The sequence below is a fragment of the Leiobunum rupestre genome, chromosome 7 (genome assembly GCF_980474605.1).
Source record: "Leiobunum rupestre chromosome 7, qqLeiRupe1.1.hap1, whole genome shotgun sequence".
Classification (NCBI taxonomy): Eukaryota; Metazoa; Arthropoda; class Arachnida; order Opiliones; family Sclerosomatidae; genus Leiobunum; species Leiobunum rupestre.
This window is the reverse complement of record NC_143390.1, coordinates 47,130,846-47,153,204: the sequence shown is the minus strand read 5'-3', so window position 1 is coordinate 47,153,204 and position 22,359 is coordinate 47,130,846. Positions and strand designations below refer to the sequence as shown.

The following is a 22,359-nucleotide window of genomic DNA, read 5'->3' as shown; positions in this document are numbered from 1 at the left end:
GTATTGATTAAAACGACCAAAACCCGTGACGGGAAGCGAAAAACCTGCCTTGAATTTTATTCATTTAACTTCCTGTAACTAGAGTTACATAGAAATATACCGTTAGGTCATTTAAAACCTTCGAAATTGTGTGCACCAATGTTATCGAAGTTAAGCAAATCCAAATAGAGGAATTAATAAAAATTTCAACGTGGCTTTGATAACATCGCGAAGCAATGTAGAAGTTTACACGACTCTGTTCATTATGTTGTTAGCTTAACCTCACTATATTGTAAAATAGAGTTCTGTACACAGGGTTGCCACAGTTTTTTCACAATCAAATTCCCTTACTTTTCCAGGTTTTCCCTGACTTATTTTGTGCCAAGAATTTGTATTTTTAACCTATATTTTAGAAAATGTTTCCTATTAGCAATCGTAATTTATAGACTAATTTTTAAAATTCCCTGACTTTTCACTGATTTTTAGACTAATTTTTAAAATTCCTCGACTTTTCTCTGATTTTTAGACTAATTTTTAAAATTCCCTGACTTTTCTCTGATTTTTAGACTAATTTTTAAAATTCCCTGACTTTTCTCTGATTTTTAGACTAATTTTTAAAATTCCCTGACTTTTCTCTGATTTTTAGACTAATTTTTAAAATTCCCTGACTTTTCTCTGATTTTTAGACTAATTTTTAAAATTCCCTGACTTTTCTCTGATTTTTAGACTAATTTTTAAAATTCCCTGACTTTTCTCTGATTTTTAGACTAATTTTTAAAATTCCTCGACTTTTCCCTGATTTTTACACCCATATTCAAATTAAATGACTTTTCCAGGAATTCAAGGTTTTCCAGTTAACGTGGCAACCCTGTGTACAGTAATGAAGAGTTATTTGTTATTACACTCAATTTAAAAAAAAATGTGTAAAGAATTTAAAAGCTTTAACTGTACAATTTTGAATTCACCATAGACCTGCTTCGGTTTAAAAATCTACCGAAATTTACAATCATTATTATCAAAATTCTGGGTTTGGAGAACGTTATGGTAAAAAAAATATACTAGAGATTCAACCTATACTGTAAATACCCGTCATAGCAAGCGAAATTTTATAATAAAAGTGCTGCCATCTCTAAATTCTTTGCAGAAATAGATATTAAGCAAACGACTGTATATTAAATAAAATAGTAAAAGTTTAGTTCAGCTATGAATCTGAGGATGGCTCCCCGTTGGCGGCTGTCGCCATGACCAAGTGGATATGCTAAACCACGGCCTTTAATTGACTCTCAGCCCAAGAGTAACTACGTATTGGAATAGGCTAATATGGAATTACAAAAAGACATTAGAAGAGGGTAAGATAATGCAAATTGATTCTTATGTTGGATAGGATTTTTTTTCTTTCAAATTTAGAAAAGATCGTATTATAATATAGTAAAGTATAGGACTCGTCTTCAAGTTTGCATAGGGTCTTTTCTCCCGGCTTATAGCCAGATCTGGCAGCCTAAGATGGCAAGCACGCACGACCGTTATTGGAGAGAATTTTCATTTTTAAATAGGCGCAGTGCCATTTATCGGGACGCGTGACTTATAATATTGAGTACTTTGAATTCCGAAATTCCAAATTTTCATTTTTAACATTTTTCTTAAATAAAGGTTTTATTTTATTTGTAAGCCCAGGGAACCTAGCCAAAATTTTAAATTCCTTAAATAAAAAATAATTTATGTCAATATAAAGGATTATATTGGCTAATTTATGGGATAATATTGGTCAATTTATGGGATAATATTGGACAATTTATGGGATAATATTGGACAATTTATGGGATAATATTGGTCAATTTATGGGATAATATTGGTCAATTTATGGGAAAATATTGGTCAATTTATGGGATAATATTGGTCAATTTATGGGATAATATTGGTCAATTTATGGGATAATATTGGACAATTTATGGGATAATATTGGTCAATTTATGGGATAATATCGGTCAATCTATGGGATAATATCGGTCAATTTATGGGATAATATTGGTCAATTTATGGGATAATATTGAACAATTTATGGGATAATATTGAACAATTTATGGGATAATATTTGTCAATTTATGGGATAATATTTGTCAATTTATGGGATAATATTGGTCAATTTATGGGATAATATTGGTCAATTTATGGGATAATATTGGTCAATTTATGGGATAATATTGGTCAATCTATGGGATAATACCGGTCAATCTATGGGATAATACCGGTCAATCTATGGGATAATATCGGTCAATCTATGGGATAATATTGGTCAATTTATGGGAAAATATTGGTCAATTTATGGGATAATATTGGTCAATTTATGGGATAATATTGGTCAATTTATGGGATAATATTGGTCAATTTATGGGATAATATTGGTCAATCTATGGGATAATATTGGTCAATTTATGGGATAATATTGGTCAATCTATGGGATAATATTGGTCAATTTATGGGATAATATTGGTCAATTTATGGGATAATATTGGTCAATCTATGGGATAATATTGGTCAATCTATGGGATAATATTGGTCAATCTATGGGATAATATTGGTCAATCTATGGGATAATATTGGTCAATTTATGGGATAATATTGGTCAATCTATGGGATAATATTGGTCAATTTATGGGATAATATTGGTCAATCTATGGGATAATATTGGTCAATTTATGGGATAATATTGGTCAATCTATGGGATAATATTGGTCAATCTATGGGATAATATTGGTCAATCTATGGGATAATATTGGTCAATTTATGGGATAATATTGGTCAATTTATAGGATTATTTTGATCAATTTATGGGATTATATTTCTCAAAATATGGGATTATATATGTCAATTTATGGGATAAACAGGATAAAAAAATATTTAGGACAATATAAGACTAAAATTTGATAAATATATAAATTTATGGGCTTTATTGTACCCGATATCACAAAAGTAAATGTTAATTTCTTAATTTTGTTTCGAAGCTAAATTAATTTTTTTGTTCATTTGTTATTTCTATATTCTATTCAACATATGTTTTTCGGTCACCAACTATGTCGGAAATATATTCTAACCGATTCTAACTCAAACATAAGAAATTATTCAAGAACTAATAGGATACAATAGGATGATTGTATAGGAAATAAAAGCCTAATTTAAAGCGCCGGACTACATTTGGCCATTGGGCAAATTGTTAAGGGCTTTATTTAAAAGAAGGGTAGAGTCCAAGGAGCCTCCGAGCACGAAGTAGGAGGAGAGGGTGGGGTTGCGGAGCAAGTTAAAATTAGCCATTGTTTGAAAAATTTCATTAACTTGGCCCCACCATGAAAGTCCTTCAGCGTAGTTCCGGAGTTCACCGATTATTATGCAAATCGAAAGGATTTACGAGGACTGAGTCAAGCTCTTCACGACTGCTCTTCTACTTTCCAACCGCCCCAAATTGGAAGAAGTTATGTCCATCTACCACCGAAGACCATCCTTAATAGTTCTTTATTTATTCGCTATTTGAAGCGGTATTACACAAGAACGGCAAAGCACTCTTAAAATTTTTTATAGGAAAAATTGAATTATATTTCTAAAAATATAGGACTTTATAGGAAACTTGAAAAAATCTTTACCGGTTTAACGTGCAACTAAAACTAGCTTCAACGCTAAAACACGAGTTAGGTTTAAATATAATTTTAATTCATTTAGGGTGACCACAGAAAAGCTCAAAAACGAAATAGATTTATTTGGAAAATAAATAATAACCGAATTTTAATATTCAGGGGGACCATAGCAAGGCCCCAATCATTTTTTATAGGAAAAATAGGATTATATTTCTAAACATATAGGACTATACGAGTAAAGGACTATTTTTCTTTTCAAAATTATCGAATTTTATAGGACTTTATTTGCAATTTCATTTATTAACTTGTTACTTTATGCATTTAAAAACAAATCCATATTTAGTGAAATAAATCTTTGATTTTCACTTAAAAAATAGAAACTATTTAACCATTTTATCACAAAAATATACCAAGTTAACAAGAACAAAATTATAGATAAGAATAGTGTTCGGAATTGTTTATTCATTATCCACAAATTTTCCGATTTATTTAAAAAACGTTGGTAAAAAGAATATCATTTTAACTTATTTAATTATGTTTTTTACGCAACCAAGCATTTGTTTGAATTAAAATGGTATTTATTTAAATAATTGTTTGTTTAATTTAAATAATAGGCTTATTCACTTTCGATTACTTAAACATTTTACAAGTTTTATTCAACTATTGGTTATTTAAATAAATATTATTTGAATATAGCCGAGCTTATTTTATTCATTGATAAAAATTAATCGACTGCCGACCTCTAGATTAGAATGACTTTGTATAAGAATTTATCCTATAACCTAACAATTTAACTGAGTGGCGGGATTTAAAATGGGCAAAATATATCAAAATTATAGGATTTTATAGTACTAATTGAGGATTTTGCTAAAAATATAGGATGTTATAAGATATTTTTTTAAATATTGGATTTTATAGAAATAATACGACCTTTGGGGGCCCTGATGTACGGTTGATAACTTAATTTGACTAATTTTCATTGGAAATTTTGTATATTAATTATGATGGAAATACCCCAAATGACGAATTTCAAGTCTAAAAAAAGAATTAACTATAATATTTTACTTTCGTATTTTTTATAAGAAATCTAATAAAATCAATAATAATCAGCTAGGTTAATACCCAAGGCACCACCTTAGGCCTAAATCCTCGAGCGACTTTTGAAATAAGTAATTATATAAATTGTGGTTGGCCAGGCGAACACCATTATTTAACTGAGAGAAGAGTAGCAAAATAACGTGAATTAGCAATAAAAAAAACCTTATTATAAAATTATACCTGTAGAAAATCCTAGTATATTTTATTTATAGAAACGAAACAAATGATCTCGAACATAGAGTACACCGATGGAAAATGTAATTTAGAAGAACCGTATCAAGGGTCAGCCGCCGTCCAGTGCGCCGAAGCGAACCCGAATTGGACAGGACATTGCACCGGATGGTAGGTTGATCATTACTACGCAAAAAAACACATTAAACTAATTTAAGGGAAGATCGATATTGGCATTCTCGACCACTTTAGACCCCAGAGATATCAAGCCAATTTTCTTGTCAACCATTACAAAATGCTAACAGAACCCCCTTCCCCCGCCCATCTTGTACCTTTTAGCTTCTAACAAAAGCCTAATGGTGTTGACGCCAAATTCTAAAAGCCATTAGGTTTAACGTAGACGAAATGTTTGGAATAATAATTGGGTTTCAAAAAGGACCTACAATATATATATATATATATATATATATATATATATATATATATATATGTATGTATGTATATATATATACTTTGGTTTCGCGCGCCGCCATTTTGACCAGTCACAATGAGTTAATGCATGGAGGAAAATATAAGGAGTAGTGTTGTTAAATAATATTACACACAACGGTAGATAGAAAACCGACGCTGAAAAAAGGGTATAAACACCGCTCGTAAGCCCGACTTCACTCGCTGCAATAACGGTGACCCATTACAATTAGCTAGTGTTGTTAATTTTCCGGAAAAACCTCCAGAAAATTTCCGAATTGCGGAAAAATAAAAAATTGAATTGCTTTTTAAGGGTTTTTAATTTTTTTTAAAACTTTTATCGATATAAAATGTCTAATAACAGTAAACATACTACAAAACATTTATAGTGTTACATTGTTAATCAGTTTAAACTAGTCTAGAGGTTTAGTTTTACTTTTAGATTCGAAAAAAAATGAGGCGAAAATGCCGCTTTATTTAAATTTGTAAACAATATTAGACCAATCATGGAATGAAATTGTTTTTAAATTTGTTTCAGAAAAATACGAAAAATTTCCTGCGGATAATTACGACTCCTTACAATCTTTCTCCATGTTTCATGATTACTTGCTACTAACGGTATATTTTATTTCCACCTAGTTAATGTCATGAAAATACGATTAAGTTCCTAAATATATGATTATATTTGTATACACGCGTTTGTTTCACTACATGGTTTGAAATTATGTTAAATGAACGGTTCGCGAGTTCCACTATACGCTCGGTAGAGTGACTAGAGTGTTGTTTATACAAAGGTTATAATAAAAGAATAATTAAACTTACGGTTGGGAATACCCGTGTTTATACCGCATTAACGTTTCATCCAATTTAATCTCGGGTAATTTAAGGGATAAAACCTTTTTCTTGTACGTAAAAATAAAATTCAAATTTCGTCCTAACAACTCCTCAAAAGCGATAAAAAAACCAGCGAAATTGAGAAACTACTAAACGGCGTTTAAATAACTTAAAAAGCGACTCACCGTTGAATTACGAATTTACCGAAAGGGTGAGGTGATTCCTATCAACATAAACGCGTTTAAATACAGACCACCTACCCCAAGAGGGACATGTATAGCTGGTAGTAATTTCCATTTCTTTTTATCTCGAATGTGATGCGGCTTTTTAAAAAGCGCGCCATCTCACGGCCAGTAGAGGCAGTTTTAAAGGTAAAAATAAGAGTACGCGCGAACATAATAAATGTATTCAGTGATTTCAGTCTCACGTGACACGACGTCATCCATGCTTTTTCGCATAGAGAAAAAAAAAACCCGTACAAAATGGCAGCCATAGGTGAAAATACTCTATTGTTGAAGCTGGCTCACGAACGACTTCATTTTTATTTCGTTAAATAAAGAATTTTCATGCGCTATTTTCTGATTTAAGTAAAAAAAAATAGCATCACTTTGGAGACAACTTTTTTACGCGGTTGATGCGAGTTCTTCTTGGGGTAGGTGGTCTGTGGTTTAAATAAGGTTTGAAAGTTTTATTATTTCGTACCCCAGGAGGAAGTCATTTCGACTTAAACTGGAAATCGAATTTAAATAATAAATGTAGAAATTAACGAAACGTCGAGAAGCGAACAATCGAGTTTCATTTTTCAAACGCAGCGTCAGAAAGGTTTAACTCTGGCGAATAATAAGCGGATAGTGGCTTCGAGTAATAAAAGAGACAAACTTTACCTTAATCCTGCCCTTAAGTAGACTATCCGTTTAAGTCCTGGGTTGAGGCAATCTGTTCTCGAAGACCGGTTCCCGAGTATAAGGCCAGCCTTGTCAAGGCGAAACGTGCGGGGGGATCTGCTTAAAACGCCATCTCTCGGCCGAGATTTCCCCTATGTATTAGCGTTAAAACTGGCATAAATTAAGGAAGAAACTAGCAAAGCGGAAAATTATACGCGCCAAACCCAGCATAGGATCACCTCGAAATCGTGATTTATTTCACTGTATATCGTGTTACCCGTGGCTGTCAAAGGATTACTATTGCGAAATAATTCCAGCTTTAAATCACGCTGAATGTAAATATATCTACGCCACCCCCCGCCAAGGGGAGCCTAGAGTTCAAATTTTGGAGATAAATTAAGCTCCCTTTCCAAAGCATCGCCGGATTTTTAATTGATACTATAAAGTACCCCCTCGTCGCCGACTTCCCCACCAAACGCTGTTTAATTTAAAGATAATATTAATAACGGTGTTAAAATTAATGCCCTCTTATCCGACAGTCGCTTTTAATTGAATAGATTTTTTTAAATAAATATTTATTTCAGTACGTAATATTTTAAAACCATAAATATTATTATAGGATGTATCTAAGAACTGATGAAAAAAACGTCGTTTAACGTGTAGACGTGTATTTACGTTCAATTTACAACCTTGCAAGTTCTGACACGTTTTCTGGCGGTGGCTTAGCCTCATTATTACAGAACCAAGACCTCCACTCAAATCTTGAAACTTTTATAGGAAAAATAGGATTATATTTCTAAAAATATAGGACTTTATAGGATTATTTTTTAAAGTTATCGGGTTTTATAGGACTATATTTGCCATTTCATTTACTAACTTTAAGCAATTAAAAACAAAATCTATATTTAGTGAAATAAATCTTTGATTTTCACTTAAAAATAGAAAATATTTTTAAAAGCAATTTCTCACAAAAAATATACTATGTTAATAATAGCCATGTTAAGTTGTTAACAATAACAAAAGTATAGACTAGAATGACTTTGTATAGGAATTTATCCTATAGCTAAATCTAGCATTTTAACTGTGTGGCGGGATTTGAAACGGGCCAAATATCAAAATTATAGGATTTTATAGGACTTGGGGATTTTGCTAAAAACGTAGGATGTTGTAGGACATTTTTGAAAATATAGGATCTTATAGGAATTATACGACCCGTGGGGGCCCTGGTAATATCGTAACGTTTTCATTTTTGGGGATTTTGCTAAAAAATATAGGAGGTTGTAGAACATTTGTGAAAATATAGGATTGTATAGGAATTAAAGGACCACTAGGGGCCGGGGTAATATCGCAACGTTTCAATTTTTGGGGATTTTGCTAAAAATATAGGATGTTGTAGGACATTATTTAAAATATAGGAATTTATAGGAATTATAGGACCACTGGGGCCTATGGTAATATCGCAACGTTTTCATAAATTGACGACAAACGCAACCTGACTACTAGTTGAATCGGTTTGCCGGACAACTATTAAAAGTATTTATAACACACACACACACCACCAGATCGCGTGGTACAGTGGATTGACCTTATACGCGAGGCGTTATTATAATAACATATTTCATATAATCAAGCGATAAATCCGGAAAATAAAACTTTTCCGTACCGAGCTAATCGGCGAGACCATTCGCCTAATTAGGCATTCACGACGCAAAAGCGGGAGGCGTACGGGAAACATTTCGAGCCGGGTTCCTAACTCTTTAATCAAGGTCCGAGGAAAGGTGTAAGGCCAGGCGCGCGCGCGCACGTGGGGGAGGGTGGGGGGTGGCGCAGAAATGGGAAACGGAACGAGTACTAATTACCCTTTAGCGCATTCAACGCCAAAAACGGCTCTCCTCCACACCGGCACCACTCTGCCAAAACGTTAGCCTCTCTCGCTTTTAGCCCGGGCCGCGGTACTATTACCAAGGGGGGGAGGGGGATAAGGGGGGGGGGATTCGGCCATTAGAAAAGTTGGCCTTCCTTTTTCAAAAACAACGGACTCGATTCGCAGTAATGAAAGGCCGTTTGCCTTCTATACGCCGCGGCAGAGAAGTTATCAAAAAGAGAGTGGAGGGGAGCGCCTATCTGATAAAATGGAAAGTTTAATGGGAGAATGGATGGCAGGGCAGCCGACGCTCAGGGAACGAATCTCGGAGAAGAGTTTTCCACGTCGTTAAAAGCCACGTTGTACATTTCGTTCGGTGCCAATGGGTGGATAAGCTTATTTGCGAGGTACTACATTTTTGACCTACTTTGTTGGTAAACGCAGATTTCGAAGCGAAACTGGCAATACCAAAACGTTGCTGAGATTTTGAGCGAACTAATTCTTTAACCAAAAACTACTACCAGGGTTACCACAGTTTTTCGGATTAAAATTCCCTGATTTTTCGTAGGGTTTTCCTGGCCATTTTCAGTTAATTTTCCTAACTGTTCTTTAAACCAAAATATGGAAATTTTTAACTTCTATTTCAGTAAACATTTTCCATTTTCAACCTTAATAAAATTCCCTGTCTTTTTTCCTCTGAATTTTAGACCATTTTTAAACGAGTACTTTAGCAAGACGGTTCTACTACGAAAAATCATGACAATTTATCGTAATAAAGATGCGCAAAATATTACGACTCAGTTTAGCGAAATACAAATAATGTGTGCGAAAATAATGAGATTTATGTATTTGAAGCTAAGCCTTGGTAATAAAAACAATCCATTCTTCAAAACATGGCGAATAACGGCATCGGCGAGGGTGGGAATTATTTATCCAATTGCGACACGTGTTGGGCAAAAATTTCGTCTAGTGTAAAACCAGGTTGTAATAAACGCCGGTAAGCAGATGGCAGTTCAAACTATAGCGTTCTACATTATATACTACAGTACCGGTACGGTAACTCGGTCAACACGCTCAAATCTAACTGTACAGAATAACTAAACTTTTCAACATAAAAGCTCTTGTTCGAATCCGTGGGCCATCTGTCTCAAGCCACCAACGGCGGCAGTTTGCCTTATTAAGTTATTATTGTATTCATATCACACCAGGAAAGGCGTTTTGACACAGAAAGCGGATATTTCACTAGTTCCGCGAACCATTTAACACCGTGTTTATGTAGGTTAAATGGTTCGTCGCCCAAAGCTACGTTTGGGCCCCACCATTACCGTTAACTTCTGTGAGAGTAGTGGCGATTTAGGGATGTGATTTTAAAATCCATCTCCTGTACATTCTACCGACATCCTATGTTCGACTGCTGCTATCCAGTGGTTCAACGATTAGGTTGGTATCTAACGTTACCATTAAGCGATTAGGTTGATATTTAATATTACCATGGGAGATATTAGGTTGATATTTAAGGTTACCATTGAGCGATTAGGTTGATATGTAAAGTTTCCATTGAGCGATTAGGTTGATATTTAAGGTTTCCATTGAGCGATTAGATTGATATTTAATGTTACCATTAACCGATTAGGTTGATATTTAAGGTTTCCATTAAGCGATTAGGTTTATATTTAAGGTTACCATTAAGCGATTAGGTTAATATTTAAGGTTACCATGTAACCATTAAGCGATTAGGTTGATGTTTAATGTTTCCATTAAGCGATTAGTGTTGACTTAAGGTTACCATTGAGCGATTAGGTTAAATATTTAAGGTTTCCATTGAGCCATTAGGTTGATATTTAAGGTTATCATTAACCGATTAGGTTGATATTTAATGTTACCATTTAGGTTGATTTCTAAAATTAATATTCAGCGACTAGGTTGATGTCTAAGATTAAAATTCAGGGATTAGGTTGATGTCTAAGGTAACCAACGTGATGGAAGTGTGTTACAAAATCAACGATATATCAAGTGTAAAAACTAACTATGTCCCTCAAATTTCGATATTTAATTGTTATACTTGTGTATTTAAAAAATATTCTGAAACAAATTTAAATATAAGTTTAAAATTAAAAAAATACAGTTTATTATAATTATAAAAATGCCGCGAAATGGCATTTGATTCTGTAATACCACGATATAAAATAAAACGGCGTCGTTCAAATTTAGACGCGAAAAAAAGTCGGATACGAACTGCTCGCGAAAGATAGAACTTTCTAAAGCCAACCCTGGCGAGAATAAAAAAAAAGCGAAACCAGTTCTTAAGCCTATTTCATAAATTTTTATATTTCAAGGGAGGCTCACTTGATGGATATCGAAGACTTTGGCCGTGGACTGGCTATTATCATAAGAAAATATGAAAGAATCTTAATGGTTTTCAAAGAACCTTCTTTCTTGGAAGCAATCGTGTTTCTCGGGAAGAAGAAAAAGGAATAGATTTTGATCTGCTTTGGACGTGATTTATCGCTCGGATAAAGAATGTTCGGCCCGGAGAAGGGTGCAGACTGAGGGGCCCCCTTGGCCCAAGGTTTTTTTTGGGAGGCTCGCTAGCCCTAATGCTAAGATGCACTCCTTTCATATTTACTCAACGCCGATTTTTACCTTACCAAGAATGTATTTATATTAACAGATAATATGTTGCCTCAGCTATAACCACTGTTTTCATGATACCAGTAAAGTAGACTCCGCCTATATGGAGAGAAAGCCTGTGTTTGTACCGGAGTGTCTTCCCCCTTACCGCCGGAAAAGGAGGAATTATTACAAGAGTAAAGGCTACAGGGGCGTGGTTTTTCACGATGGAATCACGGAACAAATAATAGCATTCTTGCTATTATTTGGCTACAGGTTTTTATTTCGATTTACTAATAATTAAATGAATATTGCTCGAGCGTAACGTACGAGTAGGCGCTACATTAAAAAAATAATTACAAGAAGTTAAACATTTGTTGTATATGTTACTTTTTAAATCGAATTAAATTTAACGCCCACTTAATTTTACAGAACGAATTAACGCATTCAGATCGACCTAGAAATTATTTTCTGTTAAAATGTCAAAATGCTTTAAGCCGAAGTTGTTCTACGTCAGAGAACGTCTATTTTCGTACCATTTCAAATATTTTTTACTATTTCACGTTGATATACGATTATTTAAATTTAAAATAAATAAAAGCTACTTAATTAATAACGCAATAAAAACCATTTTAATTATTAAATATGAAATTGGTGTAATTTTAAATGATTTATTTGTCATATTTAAACTAGGTAACTTTTTATTTCTTATAAATTTTAATATTTTAATTATTACAGAACATTTAATGACCTTAAGGAAAACCCCGAATCAACAAATGGATTAACTACATATTAATGAGGTGATTACGGAGAAAGTAACGATTTAGCCCACGTGTTCACCAATTACGGGAAATGATAAAAAAAAACCCAAAATAATTGACCAAAAAAAAGGATATTTGCTGTATGATTTTTAACGCAGGGTGACCAGGGAAAAACTTTGAAAAATGTATTGGAAAAATAGGAATTTTAGTTGCGAATTATAGGAAAATATAGGAAACTAAATAGGCGAATTATAGGAAAATATAGAAAACTAAATAGGCGAATTATAGGAAAATATAGGAAACTAAATAGGCGAATTATAGGAAAATATAGAAAACTAAATAGGCGAATTATAGGAAAATATAGAAAACTAAATATGCGAATTATAGGAAAATATAGAAAACTAAATAGGCGAATTATAGGAAAATATAGGAAACTAAATACGCGAATTATAGGAAAATATAGAAAACTAAATAGGCGAATTATAGGAAAATATAGAAAACTAAATAGGCGAATTATAGGAAAATATAGGAAACTAAATAGGCGAATTATAGGAAAATATAGAAAACTAAATAGGCGAATTATAGGAAAATATAGAAAACTAAATATGCGAATTATAGGAAAATATAGGAAACTAAAAGGCGAATTATAGGAAAATATAGAAAACTAAATATGCGAATTATAGGAAAATATAGGAAACTAAAAGGCGAATTATAGGAAAATATAGGAAACTAAATAGGCGAATTATAGGAAAATATAGAAAACTAAATAGGCGAATTATAGGAAAATATAGAAAACTAAATAGGGGAATTATAGGAAAATATAGAAAACTAAATAGGCGAATTATAGGAAAATGTAGAAAACTAAATAGGCTCAATATAGGATAAATAATAAGGTAATTATTGCTAATCAGTATACTTTGACTCGAATCACCTCGAATATTGATAATGTTTTGTATACTTTACTTCTGGCATTATTGGACCACTTAGCGGATTTACAAAGGCGGCACATTTCAAGATTTGGTTCGAAAGTGGCAGTGTTTTCACTAGATGTTCTATGACACGTACAAAAAAGTTCTTCCATTTTCAAAAGACCGTGAAAATATATTAAAATATAGCAAAATAAATGAAAATTTAAGAAAATAGGTGAAAATATAGGAAGTTTGGTCACCCTGGTAACGCACAATAAATTATTAAATTCGTAACGTTTCTAAAGGCAATTATTTTTCAATTTAAGGAAAATAATAGAATTTTGTTTCTGTTAGTGTTTTAAGCGTAAGTGGACGTTGAGTCTCGAGCCCCCCTCTTTCAAAGAAATAAGATAGAGAGGGCATTGGCGAGGGGTGGCTGACCAGTGTGTTCGTCCATATCCTCGTAACGGGAACAACCTTATAACGTCAACTTGAATGATGCCAGGAGGGTAGCTTTCACCGAAATTAAAGGAGGGGGTGGAATGGCCCATCTTTTGACAAGAATCGAAAACGAAGGGAAGCAATGACGAGGTATTACAAGAGGGGGGGACCAGGGGGCGCCATAGATCAACGCCCCCCCCCCCTCCCACAAACGAAGCCCAAACCTTCCCGTCTAGTGTCCAGTGACCAGTGATTTCCGAGTGCAGTGCGGGCACGAAAAGTTGGGCGACCAAGCGTGGCCGGAGTTTTGTTTCGGGGGCAGCGGCCATTGCCTGAATGCGCGCGGGTTGGGTACGGACGTATCCTGTCGGCCACAATGGCGAGTAAAGCGAGAACGGCCTTCCGGGTTGCATTTATAACGCAGCCGGCAAGGAGAGCTGGCACGCTGGTCCTCGAACCAGTACGCCGGCCGAGCATCTGTTCCCGTCATTAGGGACCCGTCCTGCCGACCGGAATGCCGGCGACGCGAGCCTGGAGAGACAATTACCAGTTCACCCCGCCATCCGCCCTCCTCCGATTGGCGCGAGCCGAGGAGCAATTCTGATCACTCCCTCTCCGCCTTGAACTATCCATTCTCCACTCCCCCAATGATCCCCCGCCTGGAAATACACCTATTACGCCGGCAAAGTTTGAAATGGAAAATGTATCGGAATTCACTACCGAAAATTGATCCCTTTCCAAAAACAAGGTTCTTTCGATAAAAATAAAATCTGCCGCGTAACAATTGGGTTAACGACCCCTTTCCTCGTTTCGCTCACGGACTTAAATTTACCAAGAATCTAATTAGGTTACTGAGAACGTATACGTTGACTACTATTAACGAAAATAATAAATAAGTATATAATATTGTTACATAAGTGTGACACTTCCTGTTCTTCACATGCTTAAGTTTTACAAGAGAATTATTCCCAAGACAGACTGTATTACGGGCTTCATGGCTAACGCGTCACACGTTGCCTTTGACAACGTCTCCCTAGGGGGAGATTTTATTCTTATGATGACGTCACTCCGTTACTAGCTCTCAGTATAATATTCCCCAAAGTGACAAACTTATGGAACAACATTATAGACTTATGGTGCTACTCAGACCTACAATTTCTGTGAAGAGTTGTTTTAAACAATTTTATCTTGACACGAATCTTGATTATCTATCAAATATTTTGCTATTATTTATAAATGAACTAATTTAAATCGTTGAATTTACTCGTTATTAAAAATGCGCAAAACACATTAAGAATAGACCTTTCTATAAAATAAGCTTTTCGTAGTGAAACGTCATCGATACGTCACCCGTGACGCAACAGCAACATCAAATCAAGAAGGTCAATGTTACTAAATAAAAAGGTATATTAAATCTAACTTAATTTTTTTGACATAAAAACATGTTCTTACGACCGTTAGCAGATGGCGCTTTAACTTTAAACAAGTTCGTGGCCATTATTTTAAATTCAAACTAAAATTAAACTAATTAAAGTACAAACTATTCCTTTACCGACATACAGTATCAGTTGTAGACACTCCGATTTGCCCGTCACCATTAAAATAATACAACCACAGCTACGTCCACAGACGACACAAATGCATTACCTTCCTCGTCCAGTAGCGGGGTATTCGACGTGAGAGAGAGAGAGTTAGTTCGGTATTCAGTTACCGTGACGACTGTTATCCATTCGGAACCGGTGGCTCGTGATATGAACTAAAGGCTAAATTTATTTATTTCCAGTTTTTGGCGAAATCAAATAAACCAGTTAAAATACTCGAAAAGAATAATAATAAAAAAATTATAACTCGTAACACTTCTTGTCTTTCAAAAATCGACGCCCGAACTCGCGCCAATATTAAATATAAGGCGTAGAATACCCCTTCGATCGACACAACTGGGACAAAATATTAAATGGTCTTATCTCAGAATCGATGCCGTACTTCCGCAGTCACCTTTAGCGCGGAATAAATCGCCATCTATCGCTAATACTCGAAAGCTAGGTTTTCCAAAAGCCGAGCTATTGAACAAAGCCCATCCGCGAAGTTCGACCAACCGCTCATGCTTAGCTGTATTTTTTTAGCCTTTTTTTAAAAAGCTTTTGGAAATCTATAGCTTTATAAGGGATATCGAGTGACGGCTCAATCATTTCCGAGCTAAATTGTAAAAGAGGAGCACGCAGTTACAACGCCCATTACTCAACCTAATTTTCTTTTTAATAACTAAAAGAGGCAGATGGTTGGAAAAAGACTTTTTTAAAAACCAGATACAATTTTACTTAGGAAAAATGATTAATTTGATACGATTTTATAGCGTATCTCTCAATCAAATCGGACAAGGATTTCATTTGATCCCTACAACTCACGTCGATTGAACCACACGTGGGTGACGTTTTTATAATTAGACCATGAAGCAACGCAAGTTACACGGTTCGTACAAAATTTCTGGAAATAAATTCCCTGACATTTCCAGGTTTTACCAGACCAAATTTCAAAATTTTTCCTGACCATTTTTGTAGAATAAATGAATGGTTCGAGGTAAAATCTTGAAAAATATTCATTATGTACATCTTTCAAAAATTTATTTGCCCGATGTTTTTGGGGTGATTTTAAAATTCAATTACGTTTTTGGACCATTTTCAAATTCCCTTATTTTTCTCTCACCTTTTGGAAACATTTTGAAATTCCCCGACTTTTCCAGGCTGTGTACGAACCCTGAATTATTTTTCCGAAATAAATCAAAATACCTCCTATTATATAAATATTTCATGAAAAATAGGAAATTTTAAGTCGAATTATAGGAACAGGGCTCTCACCAAAATCTTTAAAAAAAAAGGGAAATAGGGGATTTTTCAGGCTAGAATTAGGAACCAAAAAGGGACCATTTAAATAAAAAATTAGATCTTTATTTAAACTTAAATTTTAACAAAAAAGACTTTTAAAATAGGATATTTCTAAAGCTGACTTAGTTTTAATTTGTAAAAATATTTTATCACAAAATGGGCTATCTTTACTCAAAATAATATAGTTCAAATTTACGAAAGGGAGATTCATTATGAATTTTACCGAATATTTCAATTTAGCCACCTAATGTAGTAAATTATTAACGGGAATCGATACAATTCTGGTTCAATATTATAAGCCGATGGTACTTTTCATCAAATTTACTAGAAATAGGGTAATATAGGGAAAAAATTCTTATTTTAAGTTGGTTTACGGACCTCGACAACAATTACGTATTTTAGGGACCTGTAGGAAGAACGGGTAAAATATAGATAAAATAATAGGTTAATATTATCCAAAATAAAAATTAAAACGTCTCGTACCCGGCTTTAGTACAAAAGGTGCCGAACTACTAATTACTAATAGCGGAAGGAAAGTAGGATAAATGCAATAAAGTTGGTGGCATCTGCGAGCCGTCCTTGTATAAATAAATACGATCTTCTTAAGACTGCAAACCGGCGGATTTTGTAATAAGCTGGGTAACTGTAAACAGAAACGCATTAGGTTAAGAGGCGGGAGTTCTGGCTGATTAATTGCGAACATTTTTGAGAGCGGAAAACAGAGTTTAATTGACGCTGACAAATGGCGAAAGGAGCTTTGAAGCCGGGTTTCGATCGTAACAGAGAGTGCCCACTCAAAAATGGTAAACAACCATTAATTTCCCGTTAACCCCAGAACGGAGAGAGCCGAATTGACTTGACATTGAACAGATACCCGCAGTGTGGTGGTTGCTTTTAATGATGGCGAGGATGATTTTTTGTGGAAATACTTCCTAGTTTTAAGCTACTCGACCCGGTTTAAGTAACGCGTGTCACCTAAGTTTGTGCTTACGTTCATTTTATGGGCCCAAAAGCGTATAAATAGGTCTTAAGGATTTTCTCGCTTATTCATTGACTAATTTATGCCAAAACCCCTGCAATATTTTTGGTAATATTGCTGTCATTGATGATATTTTAGGCGAGAAAACAACAGAACTATCAAAAATATATAAATATGCTATATTTGACTATTCCGGACTTATCCCGTTTGGGTTTCCCTGAATTATTTCTGACTTTTTCCCTCCAATTTGGAAACCCTGTTTTCCAAGTTATCCGTACGAGCTCCCGTATACGTATAAAAGGTATCAGACATTATTCGATCAGCTTAATCTCAGTACTGGATTCGATTATATTAATATTTGATAAACGCGCTTGACGTATCTCAGAATTCGTTGCTAACAATTACCATTATTTTTTGACACAGAAGTGGAATGGCAACGATAAAAATGTCACTTTTCCGTTATCGTGTGTCAGTTTAAAACAACGGCTATTATGTTGTCGTGTTTTTAATATAGATAACAGCTCAATCCCGCGGTGGCGTCGAAGAGGGGAAATAAAATATATTTTTTCTTCCCCCTCTTATTTGAAGGAAGGGGGAAAGATTACGCGTGCAAACGCGGAGGGGCGTGGTTTTTATTCCGGGAATCACCGGGATAATGGAGTGCTGTTGGAATATTCTCCGTGTACTTAAATGTATTCGAACACGAATGAGTCAAAGTCTGGATTTTGCCAAAAAAAAACTATGCCACATAGAATACACGGTAAACTAAATTCTAACGGCTTCCCGTCATCGAAGGGAATTTTGCATTAGGGGAAGATTACCTGACAGCGTGGCGGCCCTGACTTCAACAGTCACTGAGGTCATTTCTGACATTTTTCACGTCTATGATGATTCATTCAATATATAATTTGTAATTTAATTTAACGAGTTTATTGTACTAAATTTATAGTTAAACGTGCATTTTTTCAAAGCCTCCATTTCCGAAATATAACGGTCAGCGTACTTAAACAAGGTTCGTACAAAATTTCCGGAATGAAATTCGCCGAAATTTCCAGGTTTTTTCTGACCAAATTTCCATTTTCCTTGACCATTTACGTAGAATAAATTAATGGTTTGAGGTAAAATCTTGAAAAATATTTATTGTATATTTTTAATACATCTTTGTTGCCAAATTTAGTTTTGGGTCACTTTAAAATTCCCTGACCTTTTGGAATCATTTTAAAAATTCCCTGACCTTTTGGAATCATTTTAAAAATTCCCTGACCTTTTGGAATCATTTAAAAAATTCCCTGACCTTTTGGAATCATTTAAAAAATTCCCTGACCTTTTGGAATCATTTAAAAAATTCCCTGACCTTTTGGAAACATTTTCAAATTCCCTGACTTTTCCCTGACCTTTTGGAAACATTTGCAAATTCCTTGATTTTCTAGGTTTTCCCGGTCGTGTACGAAATCTGACGGAGTTCTATATTATCTTTGGTATTTATTTCGGGGCTACAGTAAAGAAACAGTCTCTGTGCAAACTCTAATAACAACCCTCCCTAGCTATCATCCAGTTTTGAAATAGCAACGACGGTTAACAATTCCACCCCTATTTATTTTACCATTTATACTATTATCGTAGCTTTAAAAAGCTGGCTCTCCGAATTACGCAATTCCAATCCCAACGCAATGCCAAAGACTTGACTCATATCTCGATAGAGTTCGAATAACAAACGTGTTCAGGTGCATCAAGAAAATTACAAACCAAAGAGCGTACCAAATATTTTTGCAAAATTCACGTTAGCAATTACCGTTTAAAATATAACGTATTTATAACGTTATCGACGTGCGAAGTCATATGATTTATTGGGAGAAAATTCGTATCCCTTAATTTTCAAATAATTTGGACGTCAAATTTATTCTCCCAGCGATTTTTTTTTTTAATATTATAGGAATTATAGGAAATTTCATAGAAAATATAGGAATTTATAGGAACATTTTTAGCCAAAAAATAGGTATTTATAGGAACATTTTTAGCCAAAAAATAGGAATTTATAGGAACATTTTAGCTAAAAATAGGAATTTATACGAACAATTTTGAAATTATAGGAGTATATTGAAATTATAGGAATTTATAGGAACTCTGGGAGCCCAATCGTTGATGTTTTCGGGAACACCGGACCTAAGCCAGAGCTAAGCTCTATTTAGAAGGCAAAATTTTCCCCAAACGTTAAGGCTGTTTTCTAATACATTATTTTTAAAATTATAGGAATTTCTGGATATAGCTAAAGAAAAACTAGAAAATTTCGAAAAAATAGGAATTTATAGGAACAATTTTGAGAAAATGAAAAAATTATAGGAGCATATTGAAATTATAGGAATTTATTGGAACTCTGGGAGCCCAACCGTTGATGTTTTCGGGAACACCGGACCTAAGCTAGAGCTAAGCTCTATTTAGAAGGCAAAATTTTCCCCAAACGTTAAGGCTGTTTTCTAATACATTATTTTTAAAATTATAGGAATTTCTGGATATAGCTAAAGAAAAACTAGAAAATTTCGAAAAAATAGGAATTTATAGGAACAATTTTGAGAAAATGAAAAAATTATAGGAGCATATTGAAATTATAGGAATTTATTGGAACTCTGGGAGCCCAACCGTTGATGTTTTCGGGAACACCGGACCTAAGCTAGAGCTAAGCTCTATTTAGAAGGCAAAATTTTCCCCAAACGTTAAGGCTGTTTTCTAATACATTATTTTTAAAATTATAGGAATTTCTGGATATAGCTAAAGAAAAACTAGAAAATTTCGAAAAAATAGGAATTTATAGGAACAATTTTGAGAAAATGAAAAAATTATAGGAGCATATTGAAATTATAGGAATTTATTGGAACTCTGGGAGCCCAACCGTTGATGTTTTCGGGAACACCGGACCTAAGCTAGAGCTAAGCTCTATTTAGAAGGCAAAATTTTCCCCAAACGTTAAGGCTGTTTTCTAATACATTATTTTTAAAATTATAGGAATTTCTGGATATAGCTAAAGAAAAACTAGAAAATTTCGAAAAAATAGGAATTTATAGGAACAATTTTGAGAAAATGAAAAAATTATAGGAGCATATTGAAATTATAGGAATTTATTGGAACTCTGGGAGCCCAACCGTTGATGTTTTCGGGAACACCGGACCTAAGCTAGAGCTAAGCTCTATTTAGAAGGCAAAATTTTCCCCAAACGTTAAGGCTGTTTTCTAATACATTATTTTTAAAATTATAGGAATTTCTGGATATAGCTAAAGAAAAACTAGAAAATTTCGAAAAAATAGGAATTTATAGGAACAATTTTGAGAAAATGAAAAAATCATAGGAGCATATTGAAATTATAGGAATTTATTGGAATTATAGGAACTCTGGGAACCCTGCCAGAGTGGAAACCTTCTTTCAGAAAGTTCACGAATAATAAAAAAAGGCAGAATTCGTATCCGATAAGATAGGGCGAGTGGAAATAATTGGCAAAGAGGCAGATTCGGTGGGAAAGGGTGACAACGACAGAGAGCCGCCGTTCGATAATTCTAAATCGCATTCAGTATGTCCTCCTTCGCCAGAGAGTATATAATTATGGAAGGACGATGACGGCTCGCTTTCTTCTCGTTAAAAGTAGCCCCCCTTCGTAGACAGTCGCCCACCCCTTCCCAAAGTGTAAGGGACAGTGCATCGGAGAGAACGTCGAAAATGGGCAAAAATGGATAGAAAGACGTCAGCGATTTCCCCTCCCCTCCCGTGTCGCGAATCGAGCCCCCGACAAATCCTGCCGACTGTGCCAAATACGGCAACCCAAACAGAACAGCAACGCCACCACCGGCGGAGTCAGTCCCGCGAGACACGTCACTCATATTTACCTTCCAGATAGGTTCGTCAGGACGGGGATGCTAAGTCCGAATGGGATGGGGGGAAATTGGGACTGGCGAAATTATACTGTTTTTCCCGATTCCACGGAGAGCGGTCCCTGATTCAGCAAATATAAATATGGGGGGAAATCCCAGAAAAAGAGATAACGCTTTATTGATTTTTCAATTCGGTTTTAAACAGGGTGACACGCTGGGCTTTCAATTCCCGTTAAATTCAAGCCGAGATAAAAGTGTGCCGCTGTACTGTTTATTGGGGACGCTGATAACGAAGAGAAAAAATAATCGACATTGGTTTTCGCAACATTTTAACGCCCATGTCGAAGTACATGCTTTTACAGGGTTGCCACTTTCGTCTCGCAGCAAGATTAACCAGGTTCGATCCCAGCTTGTGGCACTGGGTGAAAACTCGGAACCACTCCTTCCGCGTAGAGTTTGCAAGTTCTGTCCCCATTGGTTACAGGGGTTGTCCCCCGAGTTCTTCGGTTTCCCCTTCCATAAATACTTGTAGAGGTTAACGGTAATAGTTAGTGTAGGGAGCTGTTATCTCGCGTGGCATGAATTGCTGGCCGCCACCCTCCTACACGTTGTAACTCGGCTTGCTTAAGGCTTTATAATTCGCTCGATGACTTAGGCCTAAGGTGGTGCCTTGGGTATTAGCGGAAGTAAATGAACCGAAGTTATCGAATTAGCGCTCAGAATCGGAGGGCGTTTTCCTTATGAAAATGATAAAAAAATCGCGTCAAATAAAGGCAAATTTCCATCTCCGTCTTTTGACGCGATAAATTGCACTTGGCAATTGTGGGTATAGATATTTCTATGTATAAAAAATGGCTTCATAAAAACAAACTTGTTTTTCGGTCTAGGCGACTGCAAAATTTCCAATTCGAGGTCAAAATTTAACTACATAAGGAAAACGCCTCCAACATGGGGAGTATAGCAGTCTGATAACTTCGGTTCATTTACTTATGTTATT

General features: G+C 34.9%; 1 protein-coding gene across 6 annotated transcripts in view; it reads right to left on the bottom strand.

Moving 5' to 3' along the window:
- Reph (Regulator of eph expression) overlaps positions 1 to 22,359 on the bottom strand; it is a 236,407-nt gene that overhangs the window by 120,624 nt on the left and 93,424 nt on the right. Inside the window, exon 1 of one of the 6 annotated variants that reach the window (XM_090153130.1) lies at positions 7,061 to 7,095. The exons of the other annotated variants lie outside the window; for them this stretch is intronic. The gene's annotated coding sequence lies outside the window, so the exon portion shown is untranslated. Of the gene's footprint in view, positions 1 to 7,060; positions 7,096 to 22,359 lie in introns of those variants that run through there. 6 annotated transcript variants of the gene reach the window in all.